This window comes from Vipera berus, assembly GCF_964194415.1.
Source record: "Vipera berus genome assembly, chromosome: 4".
Lineage (NCBI taxonomy): Eukaryota > Metazoa > Chordata > Lepidosauria > Squamata > Viperidae > Vipera > Vipera berus.
The window spans coordinates 39,163,399-39,177,918 of NC_138206.1; positions in this window are offsets into that span (position 1 = coordinate 39,163,399).

Below are 14,520 nucleotides of genomic sequence, written 5' to 3' on the forward strand. Positions count from 1 at the left end.
AGATGAACTGAAAATAATTAAATTAATTCCAAGTATGTGTTCATTGTGAACTTGCCTCAGTGATACATACGAAGTACTGAGAACTATAACAGAGACTTAATGCCTCAAAAGAAGGAAATGAGTCAGAACATTGCTTAGTAAATGAAGGAAATGTAATGAAAGGAAATAGAAAATGCCAAGGGTGGACTGAGGTCTGCAATGAAAGTATATCCAGAAAAATTATTGCAGGTAATAAAAATTTAATATGCAAGGACAAATTCCAGTATGAAAGAATAGAAAATTCTGTATTGCATTTTGCCAAATGCAATACAGAACATATAAAAAGCATGTAAAATGCATGCATTCAGAAAAAGTGAATACACTTATGTACATACTGGAGAAATGCAGAGAAATGAGAATAAAAGATGCCTGAAATTTCATACATATTTTTTTAAAAAAATATCAAACTTACTGAAGGGAATTTTGATTTTAAGGTTGTTTTAAAAAAAAGAACTGACAAAAATGAATGAAATCAAATTTGGCAGGTTTGTTTGTTCCTGATGAAAGCAGACAGAATCTTGTGAATCTTGTTGAGTTTAAATCAATGTACAGCCTACTTTCAAGCAGTCATTATTCACTATTTTCTGTAAAGCTGGGGAAAATTTTGAGGGACTGATTGACAAAGGAGTGATTCAATTTGACTTCAGAGTGCTAGTCAAGGTAGGGACAGTGATGTGAAATGCTTCATTGAGGCAAACTGATTTATTTATTTACTTACTTATCTACTTAAGAGAATCACAAGATTCTAGGGCATAATGGTAATACAGACTCACTCCGTTTCTCAATATTTAGTTGTGTGCTTAGTTGTGGCTTGTAGGAAGGGGAAATCACCTCTCTGTGTCCATTCTAGACCTAGTGTAGATGTCTGTCTGCACTTTAAATTACAAACAACAACCCAAAGAAGTGCAGTTTTAAGGAAACATTCTAGCTTGAAGAAATCCCCATATAACATTTCTAGAATCTTCAGGAAGGGATGGAAAACCTTCGGCATGAAATCTTGGGAAGATTTCCTGATAGAAAATGCTGATAGAAAAGAATATGCAGTTCAGAAATGACCTGTGGGTCCTTGGTGCTCTCTGAGCTTGGTAGTTTTCTTGAAGACATTTCATGACCTGACTAGGTAACTTCATCAGTGCTAGAAGGGAGTGGGGCTTGGGAGGAGGAGGAGGAGGACAACAACAATAGTGACTATGGTGACTGTGGGGTCCTTGGTGATCTCTGAGCTTGGTAGTTTGCTTTTATTTTAATTAAAAATTATATAAATAAATAACAAAGTTTCCTGAAATGTCTGGTTTCAAAATATAGTCTCAATTTTAAGGTATTTTGCCAAATACCTGTTTTTTGACTATTCAGGTTGGTTTATGCCATTAGAATACATGTGTTAAGATTTTCATTTAAAAGGTTAAAAAATAGCAGTGTATTAGCCAGGGCTTCACACAGTCATGTCAATCACATGGCAATCAAGGATCATTCATTTTCATTTTCACAGCAGCTTCTGGGATAGGAGGGTGGGGAGGGAATCATTAACCGGCACTCAGTCTGGGCCTGTTAGGGGTCCTGACGGGACGGGGTTGGGGGAGGTGGTTGCTGGTTCTGTGAATGTTGGGGTGGGGCTTCAAATCCCCACGACGATAGGGAATGGCAGCAGGTGGTTGCACGGAGGGCCATATCAACATCTGGGAACGTGCCCACGCTGTCTCCGAGCGGTGGCGCGCTCTGACCCTCCGGTTAGCACCCTTTTGCCCAGGGATGAGGGTGATCAGGTCCCTGAGCTTAGGCTGGTTTATTTTAACGCCAGATCCATCGTTAACAAGGCTCCCCTCATTCATGACTTGATTGAGTAGGAATGTGTGGATCTGGCGTGCATTACGGAGACTTGGTTGGGCTCGGAGGGAGGGGTTCCTCTGACCGAGTTATGCCCTCCAGGTTTCCATGTGCTACACCAGCCACGGGCTCAGGGCAGGGGTAGTGGGGTGGCGGTGGTTGTCCGGGAGACTTTATGCCTGCGAGAGACCACCATTGTCCAGATGGCCGGGAGTGAATCCCTCCTCCTGAGATGTGGCCCTCGGGCTCAGTTGGGCTTGTTGCTCACATACCTGGTGCCCAGCTGTGTGGCAACAGCCCTGCCCGAGCTGCTCAACACTCTCTCAGGGTTGGCGGTGGAGTTCCCCAGGCTTATAGTTTTTTTTTATTATTAAAAAGTTTTAACATACATTTTATCTTTAACAATCCCCCCTCCCCCTCCCACACCCATCCCTCCTTCCCATATTGCATTATTATCTCCATCAGGTCCACAACAGAATTCTCTGGCTGGGTCACTGTAACAACCAGATCATCTGCGAACGCTCTCAATCTATAATCCTGATCTCTAATTTGTATCCCCTTAATTCTTTCCGAACTCCGTATTTTTACCAATAATATCTCCAATGTTAACACAAATAACAAAGGCGATAACGGACACCCTTGCCTTGTGCCCTTCTCAATATTACAAGCTTCAGTCAAACTATTGTTAACTATTATTCGGGCAGTTTGTTTTTGATATAATGCCCTAATTGGTTGCAAAAATTTATCCCCAAAATTCATTTTATCTAAAACTTTCATCAAAAATTGCCAATTCAATTGATCAAAAGCTTTTTCCGCATCTAAAAAAATTAGCGCCGCAGGGATCTGGTTATTCCTTTCCAAAAACTCTAACACATCAACTATATGCCTCACATTATTTTTCATTTGCCTACCACTGATAAACCCAGTTTGATCCCCATGAATCACCTGTTGCAGAACCCTCATCAGTCTATTAGCCAACACCTTAGCAAATATCTTATAATCTGTATTTAAAAGTGATATCGGTCTATAATTTTTTACTTGAGTAGCATCTTGATCTTCCTTCGGTATCAAAGAAATAAAAGCAGTTCTCCAAGACGGAGGCACCTTTCCCCCTCTCTGAATTATCTGAAACAGTTCCTTTAATGGCTTTATCAACTCCATTTGTAAATTTCTGTAATAAACCGCAGTCAAACCATCCGTACCTGGTGCTTTATCCAACTTCACCCCAGGCTTATAGTTATGGGTGACTTCAACCTGCCTTCACTGGGAGGGTCGTCTGAGTTAGCTCGGGAGTTCATGGCCTCCATGACGGCCATGGGCCTAACCCAAGTAATTGAGGGTCCGACTCATGTGGGGGATCATACTCTCGACCTGGTGTTCCTGTCTGGACAGTGGTTGGATGATCTAGGAGGGGGTTCATCAACTATTGTTCCCCTGTCATGGTCAGATCATTATCTCCTGCGTCTGGTCTTCCGTTATGCCACCCCCCGCCGCTGGGCTGCAGAACCGACCAGGTGGTTCCACCCCAGGTGCCTAATGGACCCGGAACGGTTCCAGATGGCACTTGGGTCTATACCTATCGCCCTCACTCACAACCCACCTGATGTCTTGGTGGATGCCTGGGAAAGGGCGGCCACTGAGGCACTCAACTGTGTTGTACCCTTGCGACCTCTGACCCGGCGCAGATCCCGTTGGGCTCCGTGGTTCTCTGCGGAGCTCCGGGAGATGAAGCATCGGAGACGGGGTCTAGAGAGTGGTTGGAGGTCCAGCCGATCCGAATCTGACCGATTGCAGTTAAGAACCTTTATAAGGTCTTATCTTGCGGCGATAAGGACGGCGAAGTCTAACTACTTCGCTGCCCTCATCGCGTCCGCAGATAATCGCCCGGCCGCCCTGTTTAGGGTAACTCGGTCCCTGCTTAATCAGGAGGTGAGGGAGGATCCCTTACGGGGACGAGCCAAGGAGTTTAGTCATCATCTGGTGGACAAAATCGCTCAGACCGGTCTGGACTCTGACTGGGCAGAGTCTGATGTGGAGGAATCGGATGGTCTTGAGCATGTTATCTGGACTGAGTTCGATCCTGTTTCCCCTGATGATGTGGACAGGATCATGGGGAGGCTGAGCACCACCACCTGTTTGTTGGATCCGTGTCCCTCCTGGCTAGTTTATGCGGCCCGGGAGGAGACACGAGGCTGGTTCCAGGCAGTAATAACTGCTTCTTTGAAAGAGGGTGTCTTCCCTGCCACCTTGAAGGAGGCGGTTGTGAGACCCCTCCTCAAAAAGCCTGCCCTGGACCTGGCTGTTTTAAATAACTATCGTCCAGTCTCCAACCTTCGCTTTTTGGCCAATCGGGTTTCAGGCCCGGATACAGCACGGAGACGGCATTGGTCGCACTGGTGAATGATCTCTGGCAGACTCGGGACAGGGGTTGTTCCTCTGTCCTGGTCCTATTAGATCTCTCAGCAGCTTTTGATACCATCGACCATGGTATCCTACTGCGGCGTCTCAGGGGGTTGGGAGTGGGAGGCACCGTTTTACGGTGGTTCTCCTCCTATCTCCTGGGCCATTCGCAGTCCGTGTTGACGGGAGGGCAGAGATCCACCCCGAGGCCTCTCATTTGTGGAGTTCCTCAGGGGTCGGTTCTCTCGCCCCTCCTGTTCAACATCTATATAAAGCCGCTGGGTGAGATAATTTGTGGTTTCGGGGTGGGGTATCATCAGTATGCTGATGATACCCAACTTTTTCTTTCCACCCTGAACCAACCCAGCGATGCCCTCGCCGTGATGTCCTGTTGTCTGGAGGCGGTCCAGGTCTGGATGGGGAGAAACAGGCTTCGTCTCAATCCCGCCAAGACTGAGTGGCTGTGCATATCGGCATCTTGGGTTAACCAGACTATTCCATCTCTAACGATGGGGGGTGAGGTGTTACCCCCCATTGATAGGGCTCGCAACTTGGGCGTCCTCCTGGATTCACGACTCAATTTTGAAGACCATATAGGAGCCGTGACCAGGGGGGCTTTTGCCCAGGTTCGCCTGGTGCGCCAGTTGCGACCCTATCTGAACCAAGATGCCCTACGCACAGTCACTCATGCGCTCGTGACCTCCCGTTTAGACTACTGCAACGCTCTCTACATGGGGCTGCCCTTGAGGACCACTCAGAGGTTTCAGCTGGTGCAGAATGCGGCCGCGTGAGTTGTGATGGGGGTTTCCCAATACTTCCATGTAACACCTCTACTCCACGAGCTGCCTTGGCTCCCAGTTGCCCTCCGGGTGAGATTCAAGGTGCTGGTGATGACCTATAAAGCCCTAAATGGCTTGGGTCCGGGATATCTGAGGGAACACCTGCTGCCGGCATCAAGCTCCCTTCGTCCAGTGCGCTCCCACAGGGAGGGTCTTCTCAGGGTGCCACCGGTAAGAGATTGCTGGCGGACGACACCCAGCGATAGGGCCTTCTCAGTGGGTGCGCCTGCCCTTTGGAACAAGCTGCCAGTGGAGCTCAGGACTGCCCCCAACCTCCGTTCATTCCGCCGGGATCTGAAGACCTGGCTCTTCGAGCTCTCTGGCCCAGGCTGAGAATTTTAATTTTAGTTTTAATTTTAATTTTAACTGGGGTTTTACTTATGCAGGGAAGAAAATATTTTTTTTAATCTGTTTTTAACTTTTGTATTTTTGTTTTTAATCACCCTGTAAACCGCCCTGAGTCCTTCGGGAAAGGGCGGTATATAAATGTAATAAAATAAATAAATAAATAAATTCTCAGACTTCAGATATCAACCTAAGAATGTTACAAAACTGGATTGCCTTCCATAACATCTTTGGTTATTATTTGCTTAAATTTACATCACAATATGCTCTTAGAAGGCCAGATCCTGAAGCTAAAACTCAAATCCTTTGGCCACCTAATGAGAAGGAAGGACTCACTGGAGAAGAGCCTAATGCTGGGAAAGATTGAGGGCTATAGAAAAAGGGGACAAGAGAGAATGAGGTGGCTGAATGGAGTCACTGAAGCAGTAGGTGTGAGCTTAAATAGACTCTAGAAGATGGTAGAGGACAGGAAGGCCTGGAGGAATGTTGTCCATAGGGTCGCGATGGGTTGGACATGACTTCGCAGCTAACAACAACAACATCACAATATAGAAACAGAATTAAGTATTGAATTTAAGAACTTTTTCTAAAGATAGCATGTTGTATGTTAGAAAATGAACCCATTATTTTAAGAAATTGTTAGTGATATTAAGTTACAAGGTAGACCTCATCTACATATTGTATCCATTATAAGAAAATTTCATAGTGCTACCAGAAGTTATTTCAATCATTGAGGCAGTGGAAAAATGAAGGTTCTTAATAGAATACTTATTAATTCACATTGTGAACCTGGATCATTCCCCGGAGAATACCCTTTGACTGCCCACTTACTAGGAATATGAATTACAGTTCATTATTGCTTTGTCCTCTGATCCACTGAACAAATCTGGCATAATCTTTCAGCTGGGGATGCCTCTGCATGGCCAGAATATATTCAATGGAATTTGTATGTGAAGAGTACCTGTCACTTTGTGTAATGTATTTCAAAATCTAATTTATCTCTCATTTATACATATTAATAATATATCCATGGATAATGCAATGTTTGTATATTAGATAAACTATAGTCTGATAGAAAAAAGAATTCTGCAGCTAATCAAGCATTAAAAAGCAAGGGAAATGAATCTATGTATATTGCTTTCGTTCATATTATTTTATGCTGGAAGAATAGGAAATATAATTACCATTAACATTTATCTGAATATATCAAAAAACAGATATTATAACTGCAGCATGGTAATAGCATTCTATATCATTATGAAAAGACTTAAGTCATACTGTACGTTTTTCAACATTAAACCCAGTGGTCACATATTTGAAAACCAATACCAGTGGTGAATATCTTCCATTTTGTAATGAAACACTATAGAAAGAAAGATCAAATGTTTAATAAATGTTAGGTATTTTAACATTTATTTTTTTAAAAAAAAATATATGCTGCCCCCTGGATTCCCAGTGGTTTATAAGAGTCTTTCTCCTTCTCCTTCTTCACAGCAGTGTGAAGTTATTGCTTCCAGTTCTTTATCTGGTTTTACTTTTCATATGCAATCCTTCCAAGAACCTAAAGTGTCATAATATACCAGCAAAGTATCTGTACGGATCCAAGCAGTGTGGCATTTTACAATTGACAGATGAAAAGTTTGTCAGTTTACAGTATAGATTTTCTAAGTCCTGTCCAAGGTTTTTTGTTTTTTTTTTGGTATGGCACCCTTTATGCTGATAAATAGTGGGAGCACCACGGCCACATTATGGTTTATGCTATAATCTTTCAATTTCAATTTTCAGATCTTAATATTCTGTGATAGTAGGTGTAATGATGTGTGACTAACATCATAGAATAAGGGGAAGAGTTTCTGTCTAGGAAACATCAGACAAATAGAGGGGAATCGCCTAGTGGTCTAATGGTTACAGAAAAAAAACTAATGGAATAGGAAATTTGTACTTTATACTTACAAGATTCTGTTAATCTAAACTTACAATAGTAAGTTTCTAATCATGTCTAATTCATCTAATCATGTCTCCTGGAAGGGCTGATGTTATCTTAGCATAATTCCAAAGAAATCAAATGAGGGTTATCTAGACAACTTTAACAAGTAGGGGTTAAAGAGATTTCTGGAACACTTCTTAAAACAACAGTAATATTCCCCTGGACCAATTATAAAAGTTGTTAGTTGACAGTGCTTTTCAAGCTGCTCACAGCGGGCTACAGATGGTTTTATAAGTTCACAAATGGATACTGGTAGCTATATGAGATCTTTTTAAAAACCTGAAAGAACTTCTGGTTGCAAATTGCATCATGGCAATTCAATATTAGTACAGACATTTGTAGATGCTCAGAATGGTGAAAGATATCAAAGCAGTTTCAACAGGGAAGTGTTTTCAAATAACACCTAAAACACAGCGAAGTATTTTCAAGTAATTCTAATAATAAATAGGAAAAATAATTGATCAGCAGCATTATGCAGGTAATACTAAGTCTCTCTGAAAGCAATTGGAATGTCAAATGTCACTAGCATATTGTTATTGTGTTTTCACACTCCATCCTTTTATTTACATTCCATATTTTAATCATCAGTCATATAATTTAATTTAATTTAATTTTAATTTAATAATATTTGTATACCGCCCTTCTCCCTGAGGACTCAGGGCGGTTCACAGGGCAGAATAAAATACTAAATACAAACGTTAAAAAGAGATTAAATAGTTGCCCATATTAAAACAGTTAAAATAGAATTCTAAAACACCAAGTTAAAAACTAAACCACCAAAAATAAAAAACCCCACCAATCCCCATCAGGCTAGGCCGGCTTGTACAAACAGAAAGGTCTTGAGATCGCGACGAAAGGAGCGAAGATCGGGCGCCATCCGGAGCTCTACCGGTAGCTGGTTCCACAGCTCCGGAGCGCCCACAGAGAAGGATCTCCCCCTGGGGGCCACCAATCGACATTCTCTGATCGGTGGCACCCTGAGGAGGCCCTCTCTGTGGGAACGCACAGGGCGCAGGGAGCTTGATGCCGGCAGCAGATGTTCCCTAAGGTACTCCGGCCCCATGCCATGGAGTGCTTTGAACACCGTTACCAGTAACATCAGCACAATTAAAATCAAAGTTAATACTATTAAAATCAATTTAACAGTTAAGTGCTTTGGAAAGAGGTGGGCTTATATTATACTCCTAAATACTGGGAAACTGGAAGTCAAGCACATTTCCTTGGGTTAGACAAAAAATAATAATCCTTCCTATATACCAGATATGTTCTGACATTTGGGCTGTCTTTCTGATTTAAGTTTCCAAGCAGGTTCAGAGCAAGAATACCACACTCTTGGAATATCATGTCTTAAACTATGAACTATAAATTATAAACAATCACTTAATTTAAAACCTGAAATGTCTTATTTTACTTTCTTAAACATATATACTGTATATTTCAGGACATAAATACAAAATACATCTTCTGTTGAGATACTGTAAAGGTAAAGGTAAAGGTTCCCCTGCACATGTGTGCTAGTCATTTCCAACTCTAGGGGCCGGTGCTCATCTCCATTTCAAAGCTGAAGAGCCAGCGCTTGTCCGAGGACGTCTCCGTGGTCATGTGGCCGGCATGACTAGAAGCCAAAGGAGCACAGAACGCTGTTACCTTCCCACCGTAGTGGTCCCTATTTTTCTACTTGCATTTTTACGTGCTTTAGAACTGCTTTGGTTGACAGAAGCTGGGACGAGTAACAGGCACTCACTCTGTTACGCGGCACTCAGGATTTGACCCACCAAACTGCCGACCATCTGATCGACAAGCTCAGTGTCCTAACCCACTGAGCCACCATGTCCCTGAGTTACTGTACATATAAACTATTTATTTCTATGTATGCGTATTAAAAAAACTAGAACAATTTTGCATGTTATCTTTGCTTCTTGGATTTTATTTTAATTCTGTTACAGACAAGTTCATATTTCTTTTTTTAGAATCCATTAATAAAATATCAATTAGAGATTTAGTCTCTGCTAACTTACTATTAATTAGCAATCTGTTTTCTTGATATTCTGTGAAATTTTTATTGGCTACTTAACAATAATTTTTTATAAAAAGAATAAAAAAGGAGGCAGGGAGATGGAAAAAAAACTTTAAACAAGGAAGCATAATATGGTCAGGTAATGTGAAATCAGAAATGAAAAATGGCTGCAATACATGGGAATCTATATACTACAAGTCTCATATAAAGAATGTGCAGTGTGTCCACTTCAACACTGCACTACACTTTACAGAAACTATCAGGTTGTGTGTCTCAAGAAAAGATGGGAGGGGAATATCCAGGCCGTCTTGTCTCTGTTAGAGCAAGATCAAGTGGGCGAGCAATGATTGACTGCTTTGGAAGTGAAGCTGAAATTTGAAAACTTTTAAGAGCAGCTGAGCAGCAAAAGTTGGAAGAGGGAACAACTTGGATGCTACTAGTGAAGTAGGATTGGGAAACATTGAGTAAGTATTCTTATTTCCTGAAGAGAGGGATGGGGAACTGGGATGAAGTTTCTTTTGCAGTCTGCAGAGTCCTTTTCCCCCCCCTCTCTTCAGTGAAGTGGCAGATAGTCCCATGGGTCAGCCAAGGATGAGGAGGTGCTTCTAAGAGTTGTGAGGAAAGGAGAAAAAGTGCCAGTCTGTATTATATGTGGAAAGAAGGATGACTCAAGGAGTCATAACTGGTCTAATACAGTAAATACTAAAAGGCATATGTACCGCGAGTAAACAATTTCAGACTTCTGCTACCATCTTTAGCAGTTTAAAACCAGATGACTTATCTGAAACTTTTGGAAGATGTGGTGGCCCCTGCTGGTATACTAGTCCATTTCCCTATACACCATCTTCTTTTTTATTGCTGTCATTTTTTTAAACTAACTTTAGGGGCAAAATGGCAAGAGAATATATCACTCACCTCATCATCTCTTAAATTAACATGTACAACTTGTTTTTTCATAGTTTTGTCATGAGGTTAACTATGCAGAATATTTGGAGATTAGTTTTAATGGGAATATGTCTTAAACTAAAACAAATGGCTCAAATGACCAAGTGCAAATTATTCCATTTCAGACCTATTATGTAAATACCTAAGTCTCTAGTCAATCTTCCAAGAAAATAGTGAACATTATGATCGACAATAAGGAGGATGGACTTAATTACAATGGATGCACTGTTGGAAGATCTAAAGGGTCAGATTAAGCACAGATCATCATGGAGAAAATCATCTATGGGTTCACTGAGATTCAACACTAACTTGATGACAAATAATCAAAACAAATGTTGAACCACCAGGAGATAACAGATCATTAACAAATCACAGAGAACCAAAAAAACAAAGTTATCAGATGTTATTTATACTATTTGATGTCTCACATAAGGTTAATTTTAAAATACTTTTTAGAAAGCATTCATTTTAAATTGGAAAAGGACACTTTCTGCTTTAAGCACAATTTTACTAGAATTTGTTGTGGACAATTAGTGCTTTTCTTTTGTCATTTCTTCTGCCTCTACCTTAAGAAAAATGCAGGTGGAATATTTCAAAATTCTACTGCTATGAAATCCTTGAAATTATCCAGCTGAAATATTTCACAGTTAATGACCTATGAAAATCTATATCTTTGTATCTTATTCTGCCAAAAAGAGAAAGAGCTGCAGGTTTTACCATTACAACATTGTTTACAGAATTGCATATAAAACCAGTGTAAATATCTGGTTCTTTTCAATTTTTTTATCATAATCAGACCTTGCCATCTTCAAAGCTCAGATTCAAACACAACAAGAAAAACCACAATAATAACAACAGAACAACAGCAGCAGCTCTAATAATGTAAAAGGTAAAGGTAAAGGTTCCCCCGCACATGCGTGCTAGTCATTTCCAACTCTAGGAGCCGGTGCTCATCTCCATTTCAAAGCCGAAGAGCCAGCACTTGTCCGAGGATGTCTCCGTGGTCATGTGGCCGGCATGACTAGATGTCAAAGGTGCACGGAACGCTGTTACCTTCCCACCGTAGTGGTCCCTATTTTTCTACTTGCATTTTTATGTGCTTTTGAACTGCTAGGTTGGCAGAAGCTGGGACGAGTAACAGGCGCTCACTCTGTTACGTGGCACTTGGGATTCGACCTGCCAAACTGCCGACCTTCTGATTGACAAGCTCAGCATCCTAACCCACTGTATTTGGCATCTCCTGAATGCATAATAGTGACATTTGTCAGGTCTGCCAGGCTCAGATGCCTCACAGGCATCCTGCCATCAAAGGCTAGAAGGGTGGGGGAGGATAGATGGGCAATAAAGCTGTGAGTGTGCATGACAGGAAATAGGAAGAGGAGAATGACAGGCAATAAAAACCAGAAGAGCTGGGAACCAGTTTGTACTAGCATCCAAGGCCAGGCACCCTGAGAAAGAATGTGAACTACCCAAAACATCTCAGCATTCTCAAAACACTTTGGCGAGTTCCAATTGGCTGACGATGGACTGTTCATGGAGGGAGGACTAGGATGTATCTTTTGAGTGTGGGAACCCAGAGCTAGCCTGATTTACTGCAGTCAACATCTTTTTAGTAAAAGAACCTTTTGCTTCAACCAAATGAAGTCAAGAGTATTTCTTTCCTAAGGGATTAGATTGGGGCAGGTCTGACAGCAATGTCCATGTGTGTACTGACTTATCCATAATCCTCTATGTTAAAATTCAGCAAATACTAGGGTTACAGTAAACAAATCCAAATTGTAAACATATCATATTTACTCAGTGGAAACCTTTTGGGAAAAGTGTATTTTTGAGGTTTGATGGCTAATAACACACTTTTCTGGGGAGTAGTACCATAAATTTATATATCAATGGAAAGATAATTTAATCAAGAATGTAATGTAACAAAGTTATAGCCAAATAACCAGAAAAAAGAAGCACAACTTGCTTAGGTTGATATCAGGTAGCTTTCCTTCATTTGATTGTAGCTAATGAGCATGAATGTTTAGAGAGCCAATCAGGTGTCATCTTGTTTTGGCAATTAGATCACAGTAGGATTCAGTTATTGATGTTATGTATTGGAGCTGAGAGGAGGACATTTGTCGGTGTGTTATGTGATTGCTATCAAGTTGATTGAGGTTTTTTGTGTTCGTTCATTTAGTGAGCTTGTAAAACGTAATAAAATTAAAGTAATGGTGCAAAGAGTTGACTGCTTGCCCAGAAAGCAATGTGAAATAGTATTATTAAGTGAAGAAGGCTACAGTTATAAAGAAATTAGAAGAAAAATTGGTGGAAACTTAACCAAAGGTGGCATTTCTACTGTACACTTTTCCTAAAAGGTTTCCACAATTTTGGCCACTACTGTATATAACAGATCAATAAGCATTTATAATTATGACAATTATTATTTTTCATGGCTAGGGAATTTTTTCAGATGTAGAAAAGCATATTTAAAAAGCTGCTCTTTCTAGCTGTACTGCAACTGAAATTTTAACGGCAACAGTTCTGAAGTCCTTCTTGATGAACCCTTATTAATGGACCTTAGCAACATCATAGTAATTATGCATATCCTTGAATTACCCAGTAATACTGTTTGAGTGCAGATTAATTTAAGTGCATCATACAAAGTAGTTAATGCAATTTCCAGTGTGAGCAGGACGTGGAGGATTGCAGTAAGTAGCACCATCCTCAATATCACATTTGTTGCTTAGGTAATCATCTGGTGTCCATGCATACATCACAAGCATGAAAGAAACTTTACTTTTACAACTCATGAATCTAATTGTTTTATGAGTTAGAACTCTGTGACTAGTTCCAACTCCCGATCCCATTCCTTTGATATAGTCAATGTAGCACCTTTAGTCATAATGAGAATAGGCTATTGATGAGCAAGAACTACTTAACCCAGCTCTCTTTCTAATATATGCATTGCTTCAACCATTTAGATAATACATCAATATGGGTTGTGAGGATGTCACCTCTGGAGACCAATAAATAAACAGGCAGAAGAGGAATTAAAGGCTGGTAATTTAGAGAAAGATGAATTAGCAACAGTTCAGTGCCTATCAGGCACTGAGTAAGATGTATGAGGTCTAGTCAGTTAGCTTGAGGTCCATCAGTATGTATTGATTTTTAATGAAACCTAACCTTAAAATCATTATTAATGAACACAAAACTCTGGATAAAGAGGGGAAAAAACTTGCCTCCTTTCCTAAGAAGAAAGAGAGTAGAAATTAAGTATTTAATCATTTTAAGTCATTTTGCATTGCTACCAATTTATAGAGAAGGACAGAGCAAATGCTGGTGAAGGAGTGCAAGAATTTTTAGCAGGTGCAAGAAATAGTAAAGTATCTGAAAAAGACTCAAAATAGCCCTGCTTTCATTCTGCATAATGTAACAGACAAAAAAGAAAAACTTTGGCATATAGTCAAGATTATGTTTTTATACCCGATAATAAGAAAGAAGAATTCCAATAATCCTGTTTCCTGATCTGGTTGACAAAATCAGCAATTGCTTACAGGTCCCCATGGAAGAAACAGGTTCTTAATTCTCAAAGGATAATTAAGGAGATATTTCCTGACAGTTAGAAAAATTAATCAGTGGAATGATTTGCCTCCAGAAGTTGTGGGTGCTCCAACACTGGAGGTTTTTAAAAGATTGGACAACCATTTGTCTGAAATGATGTAGGGTTTCCTGCTTGAGTAGAGAGTTGGACTGTAAGACCTCCATGGTCTCTTCCAACTCTTTTATTCTGTTATTCTGAACTTTCCATTATTATTGTTGGTAGTAATGGCACACGATCGTCATCATCGTTGTCACTGTAAACCTTGAGAACATTTGGATGAAAATAAATGAACACAAGAACAGAAGAAGCGCTCTTGGTGTACACTCTGATCACCCAACCAATGAAAAGTTGAAGTTTTCCAAAAGTAGATTTGCTGCCTGTCTTTCTAAGATCCTTGAAGCAATGTTGATGAAGTAGATTTGTTGGAAGGAATATTTTGTGAAGTGTGTTCTTAAAAAAAGAATTAACATAAAAACAATTTGAAACAAAAAAGTCCTGCCACTTCTATCAATAACAGTAATGTTGGGGCCCTGATTAAACT